This window comes from Furipterus horrens, unplaced genomic scaffold, assembly GCF_987537825.1.
Source record: "Furipterus horrens unplaced genomic scaffold, mFurHor1.1.pri manual_scaffold_1, whole genome shotgun sequence".
NCBI classification, from domain to species: Eukaryota; Metazoa; Chordata; class Mammalia; order Chiroptera; family Furipteridae; genus Furipterus; species Furipterus horrens.
Window position 1 is genome coordinate 74,349,631 of NW_028327171.1, and position 7,647 is coordinate 74,357,277.

The 7,647-nt window shown below is 36.8% G+C and overlaps 1 pseudogene; it reads right to left on the minus strand.

The window, feature by feature from the left end:
• Nucleotides 1-530: 530 nt before the first annotated feature.
• Nucleotides 531-889, minus strand: LOC150021293 (eukaryotic translation initiation factor 4E-binding protein 2 pseudogene; annotated as a pseudogene).
• Nucleotides 890-7,647: the final 6,758 nt, after the last annotated feature.

Below are 7,647 nucleotides of genomic sequence, written 5' to 3' on the forward strand. Positions count from 1 at the left end.
TAAGGACAGAAGGGAAAGCAGCTTTTTTCTTGTTTATTTTCCTCTGACACTTGTAGCACTGAACCATGGCAAGAGACAGGGAGGAGGGACACAAGGTAAGAACAAGAACATCGCTAAACCCATCAAGCCTCTGTAATATTTCCTCAGACTTCTCAGCCAACTTGTTGATAGGTTTATATTTGATTTGGGATAAAAACTTTTTTCAAGGTGAGGGAGCTGTTTCTCAATATAAAAATATCTAGGGAAGTCTAAGGAATTCAACTGTTTTGCATTATGAGCTGCTTAGTTCTACAAAAAAGTATGCCATGGGACTTTAATTGAATCTGTCTAACTGGGAAGGAGAACAGGACACAGGGAAAGAAATGATGAGATGAAGCTCATCTTTGTCATATCATTTATCACCCATAAAGAAGGAGGAGGTGCAGACTGCTGCTATTGCCTCTTTTGTGTTTTCACTGTTGATGCTCTTGGCAAAATCGGGTAGTCACAGGTACCAGTTTTCTGCTATTCTTCTGATCCTTGAAGGACAGTTATATGTCCATCTCAAATTGAACATCATCCCCAACTGCATGCTTCCTGTCATCATTATTCAAATTTTCAAATTGTTTACTTCTACCTTGGATTCTTGATTAAGGTACCAGGGTTGCTGACCCCTGTGATATTGGGCAGATGGCAAGGTGATGTCTGAGCCATGGGATAATTGTGACAATTGGAAAGGAACTTCCATTCATAAATGTTTCAGGTTCCTTCTGGCATGGTAGAGAAGAGCATCCCTCCAAGAATGGTGAAAGTCATCAGGTAACTGCACAGCCTCACTTTTGGGCACCATGCAGGTAGGGATGGCATGACTCTGGCTGCACTGGTGTTTGCTACCAGCAGGCAAGCACATGACTGTAGGCACAAGCTCTTGGGCTTTATCCTGTGGGTGGGTGGGTGGTATGTCACCTTTGTTGTAAACTCTTTTTTGTGTGATATAAATATCACTGCCCCAGCTTTTGGTATCCATTTGGCCTTCATACATTGCTATTTATTAATCTTATTTTTGATCTTTTTTCTTCTCTTTAAAGAAGACTCTTTACTTATTATTTTTTTATTTTTTGTAATACTAGTTTGGTGGATTTCAACTGCTTTATCTTCCTCTTGTCTGGGAAGCACTTTGTCTGTCCTTCCATTCTAAATGGTAGCTTTGCTGGGTAGAGTAATCTTGGTCGTAGGTCCTTTCTTTTTATCACTTTGAATATTTTTTGCCAATTCCTTCTGGTCTGCAAAGTTTCTGTTGAGAAATCAGATGACAGTTATATGGGAGCTTCCTTGTAGATAATTAACTGCTTTTATCTTGCTACTTTTAAATTCTCTCTGTCTTTAATGTTGGCATTTTAATTACGATGTGTCTTGGCGTGAGTGCCCTTGGGTTTATCTTATTTGGAACTCTTTGTACTTCCTGGACATACACATCTTTTTTCTTCACCAGGTTAGGGACATTTTCTGTCATTATTTGTTCACATAGGTTTTCAACTCCTTGCTCTCTCTTTTTTTCCTTCCAGCACCCCCATTTTTGAATGTTGGTATGCATGAAGTTATTGCAGAGGCTCCATATACTATCCTCATTTTTTAAAATACTTTTTTTCTATTTGCTGTCCTTATTTCTATGTGGGTATTTTCTGCTTCCTTATGTTCCAATTCTCTGGTTTGATACTTTGCTTCGTCTACTTCACTGTTGATGCTCTGTAATATATTCTTCATTTCAGTTAATATATTTTTCATTTCTGACTTGTTCTTTTTGTTTGTTTGATTGTTTCCCATCTCTTTGTTGAAGTTCTCAATAAGTTCATCTAATTTTTCCCTTAGTTTATTGAGCATCCTTATAACCAGTATTTCAACTAGGCATCTGGTAGATTGCTTGTCTCCATTTTATTTAGTTCTTTTTCTGAAGTTTTTTCCTGTTCTTTCATTTGGGAAATGTTTCTTTGTCTCCTCTTTTTGGCTACTTCCCTGTGTTTGTTTCTATGTATTAGGTGGAGCTGCTAGATGTCTCAGGCTTGGTAGAGTGGTTTTATGTTGTAGCTTTCCTGTTGGGTCCGGTGGCCCAATCTCCATTATCACCCAAGATTGACACTCCAGGCATGTGTGCTGTGTTCATTCTCTTGTATGTCCCTGGTGCCTTTCAAGCTGCTGCCTCAGTTCTAGAGCTCAGAGAAAGTGAGTCCAAATATGTATGTGTCCAGGCCCTTTAAGAGGAACTGCCTGTAACTTCCGAAGCCCTGTGTCTCATGCAGCCACAATCTCTGAATTTCTCTTCCTCACACTGAAACCCTGGGCTGCTACTCAGGGGGGACTTCTGCATCTGATATATCCCTCCAAGTTTTTATCTGCCACATGTTGGTGTGGGAACAGTCTGTTCTGTCTCTCTACCTCTCCCACCAGTCTCCATGTGGCTTCTTCTTTATCTTTAGTTACAGGACTCCTGTTCCCCTAGATTTCAGGTCATTTTGAATGATGGTTATTCTGTAGTGTAGTAGTAATTTTGATGTGGTTGTGGGAGGATACAAGTACTGCATTTACCCCGGCCACTATCTTGACCTGAACCTCAACATCTAGTCTAGATTTTTGTTGTTTTTGAAGCTATGATATTCTAATTCTACTAGATTTGTCATTGTTCCTAGGCCTTTTCAGTGGCAGCACACACACACACAGAGGCATGTATACATGTCTCTATATTGATACTTCCAACTCAAATTTTGGACTATAGAGATTTTGCTTACTGGTACTAGTTTTACCTCTCTTTCTCTGAGGCCAGAAATGTGATCAGTTTTCATTCATGTCAATGAAATGACAGGCAGGAGGAGACAAAAAAAATTTTGTTGTGGAGCTTTCACTTCAAATACTGAACAGCTAAATGTCATTTGGACAAGTCATAGGATTAGCATTAAGAAAAGTAAAAATATAGGACTCCTCCACTTATCCCACCCTCTTCTCCATTCTGCTTCTGGCTGACTAATATTATTTTAAAGAGGTCAGAGTTCCACTGCATAGAGATTAAAGACATATAGGTACTCAATATATAAAACCAAATGTCTAAAATCCATTCATACTAAGAGAATTATCAGTTTATCAACACAAGGGCAAATGACTTGCAATAGTCTTTCTGTTTTCAAGTAAGGTGAAGGACCATAACCTAAGGATTCTGGATACCTTATAATCCCTGATCCAGTTTCTATGGTGTTTTACTGCCTAGTTGCACATAAAACCTAGCTATGAGGACCTAGACAATAAATGAATTGTGCTCATTGAAATATAAAATAAGGATCTACATGACTAAAAATAAATATTAATAAGACATAAACATTGCATGAATCAAAGTTTTTCTGAAACCTGTTCCTATTCATGTTCAATAAAACTTGGATGACCCACAATCCCTCTCTCATGTTAATGTTGTCTTATACTATATGTAGTGTAGCAAAAACATTTCATTCACAATCCAATAAAGTATTTCCTTGACACCTTCTGTATTTACTTTGTAAGAACTGTTCTACTGGCCAGTACTGCCCTGAATAATTTATGAAGGATTTTTAATTTGTAATACATCAACTCACGTTTAATAAAGATTTAGTCCTAGAAGATTTACTCATGAAAAGTGTACTTGATTCTTTTAGTCTTTTTTGTTGTTTATGCTATTACAGTTGTCCAATTCTCCCCCTTTGTCCCCCTCCCCCTATCCCACTCCCCACTCCCACAATCAATCCCCACACCATTGTCCATGTCCATGGGTCATGCATATACGTTCTTTGTTTAATCCCCTCACCTTAGATGAATCAACACACTACCTAAACTTCATAATGACCTCATGATGGGTGCTTTCTTCTTTGGTGTTTTAAATGTGTATTATGGCACATATTTCTTAATCCTTGGTCTTTCTATTTAAACATATAGTTTAAAAATTTTTTTCAGGACCAGTTTGTTTGCAAGAAACTGAAGCACATTTATGTTGCTTCCCATAAATAATATTACTGAATGGAAATCCAAGGGATCTAAGGAGTAGTGAAAATGTGTTCCTGGAAGGAGAAAATCAATACATTTCCAAGAAACCTTATCATATAATTCTTCCCTTTTCTAGTCTATTTGCCATTCTCTTTCTAGTGTGACTTCAGCTAAGTTCCATGTAAAATGTTTCAGTTTCAGCTCTCAGTAGTCACCTTCTCTAAGTTATCCAAGCACACATTTCCTAGATAACCTGGCTGACCCTTTTCAAAGCACAGAACTCACATTATATACTAAGTATGGACAATTAGTGTTGCAATTACAAATATCAATAGGAGCACTGAACAGGCATTTCCTTGAAGAAGTGTATCTAAGTGAAGTGGGAAGTCAAACAACTCTAAACATTTCTAATACAAGATCAATTTGTATGGCAATTATGTGATATATTTACATAAGTATTTTTTTTCCTTTTCTACTTTAAAGTGAAGTTAAAGATTATCTCAATGATTTCTTACCTACATTTCAACTGGGATTTTTTTTTTCTTGCAAAACAAAATAACTCAATTTTAGACAAATTGAAAAGGTTCCTTCAGTATGTTATATCATTTTTTTAAGGACACTTTGGTTTTCTAATTACAAAAAACACTTAAGGCCAACACAAAGGATAAGGGCATTCAAAGTAACAGCATCATTGTATAGCAAAAAACCTTTGAAGAACTTGTTTTCATATTTTGTTTCTTCAGACTGAAGTGCTTGAAACATTGTAGGTAATCTATCTTTAATTATTCAAAAACTGTCCTGAGTACCTACTAAACAGTGACTTTTGTATGAAGCAATGGGTTCTTAATAGTGAGAACCAAAACTCAATAATGAAATAGCAGAACACAAATAATTTCTATATGAGACCATAATGATGCAATAAAAACATGGTTTCTGTGCCCTTAGTGTGTGCCAGACTGTGCTCTGAATGCTTTATATGTAATTAATTATTGATATTCTTATTATAATTCTATGTGTCAGGTACTGTTATTATTGTCCCATATTAGAGATGAAGAATTTGTGGCACAGAGAGATGAAATATCTTGCTCACGTTTATATAAGTAAGTGATGAGGTCTGGTATTCCTGGAGTTGAACGCTTCTAGTAAGTAGATGTGTTACATGAACATTACAAGAGGCACTGTATAAGAAATTTTAATTAAAAAAATCAATCATCTGACAAAAACCTGTTTTTGTAATTTCATTCTTTACATAATGGTTATTTGATTTGTCTATGTGTACAAGGAGTTAGCTTCTGATTGTAAACTTTTTGAGGCCTTCACTCTATGTTCCTTTCGACTCCTCATGCACAGATATTTAGGTACACCTTGTTCCATAGCACGTCATGCCATTTGTGAGTTAGGCTCATAACATATTTGTGAGCAGTCCGAGATATATAGTATCTGGCCCCCAAACCTCATGGTCAAAAGCTCAAGAAAAAGAGGCTAACTGAAGTCTAATTTAATTCTGAAATTTTATTCTAGAGTTACATGTGGCTTTTCCCCCGCATAATTTATCTTATTTATAGTGAATCCTTTCTCACCCATATAATGTGCTTATTGTGGCATAAAACTGAGAAAAAAAAGTGTCCATGAAATATGTATACTAGTTGTGCATATGACCTCACTTTTTCTCTTAAAATATTGCTTAAAATTATATTCAGATAAATATGTTCCTTTTATAGATTGCCACTTTATTTTCCTTAGAAAATCTAATAATATGATTAGAGTTGCTCAGATAATCTCCCATCTCAAAGTTTTATTCATTTATGATTCATTGTATCTATTATTAAACCCAGCTGTTGATGTTTTTGAACAAACTGATTTCTGAATTAACTCTACATTGTGTTCTATAATAACCCCACTTCAGTATTATGATGGGTTGCTCCCAATTTACTTTTAGATAATTAAAGCCTCTCTTTATTTCTATCCAACTTGCCTGTTTTATTTCCCTGAACACAAGGATGTGATTTCAGTCATGTTGCTCTAGGGGTCTAAAGTTGATAATCATTTTTGTATGTCTGCCCTCATCAGTGTCTTCTTGCAATATACGTTGCTATATCCCTATCCCTTGGCTTCCCCTCATTAGCATTCACATTCCAACTGATATATTGTGTTTTTCTGCCACAAGACATGTCTTATTGTTTTCCTACAAAGTCAGTACCTCTGCATCAGAATTGTCCTAATTTCCCTAGTATGTTAGAGATTTTCTATATACTGACTTGTTTATGATGATTTTTAGATATGAATGCACCTGCTTTAGAATGATGTTTATTATTGAAATATGAAAAATATATACATTTCTCAATATCTGAATAAGCAATTTACAAGTCGGTATAGGGAGAGAAGAAAATCCAGGTCATCACACACACACACAAATAAAACCTTGCTTATTGCTCTTCTATTTTCATGATGAAAACTTGAAACCTAAAAAAATGTATATTTTGTTTGTTAGATCGGAACAAAGAAAAAGTGACTAAGTACTTTTTATATCCAATATGTTATAGTGCATATTCATTTATAGAATGACAAAGCTGTAATTATGTAAATACATATTTGAATATATACTTATACAAGTGAAGATATATTTTATATTCTATATAATTTAGAAGTTTACTTCATATTTTATATACTTTATAATAGTATTGCATTACTATATGATTTCTTACTAAATATATACCCCTAAAATGACAAATAACAAAAACTTTAAAGAATTCATGGACTTGCTAGTCCTCTGAGGCTATGGTCTATAACTGATGTGTCTGGTGAAGTTTCTTAAATTTTATAATTTCTTTCTATAGAGAAGCATTATTCTCTTGGTTCACCAAAATGCAAATTTTTGATGAAGACTATGACATCATATGGTTTTATTGTAAAATAGGCATTGAAAAAATATAGTTAATATAATCAAGGTCGACTTCTGGCAAAGATGGCGGCTTAGACAGACACGCTGGGTCTCCCTCCACAACTAAGAAGGAATACAACTACCTCAAAACTAGAAACCAGAAATTCCAGAAAATCAAACTACATGAAAGTCCAGCAAAGAAAGATATTAGGAAGAAATACTCATCCAGACAGGTAGGAGGGGTGGAACTGGGGTGGAGAGGACACAGTGTGGTGATGGCAGCAGTGGCGGCAGCAGTGGTGGCAGCAGCAGCAGGACAGCAGAAAGCGCAGTCATGCATTTTAAAAATTCAGGAGGGACACCTGGGGAGTGTTCCCAGCTCCGCACCAGATCTCACAGCCACGGGTCCCAGAACCAGGGAAAATCAAGTCTCATTGCTTCTGACTGTGCAGAACAGTGGGAGTGGGGGTGGAGGCAGAAACTGCTGATCTCAGCAGAGCCCACTTGTTTAAAGGACACCCACATCCTAGAATGTCCACAGACCCACCCACTCTGGGAATGACGGCCAGGACAACAGCTAGAGGGGCACCAGTCCGATGCAGAAGTAGGAGAGGTGCCTAGAAAAGGCGCAAGTGCTGGGCAGGCGGCATTGTTCCCTCTCTGGCCCCTCCCCCCCACACAGCTCCACAATGTGGTAAAACAGGTCGCCCTGTACTGACAAATCCCTAAGGCTTCGTCCCTTACAATATAACAGAAGCGACAGCTCTACCTGGGACATGGGGGCAAAC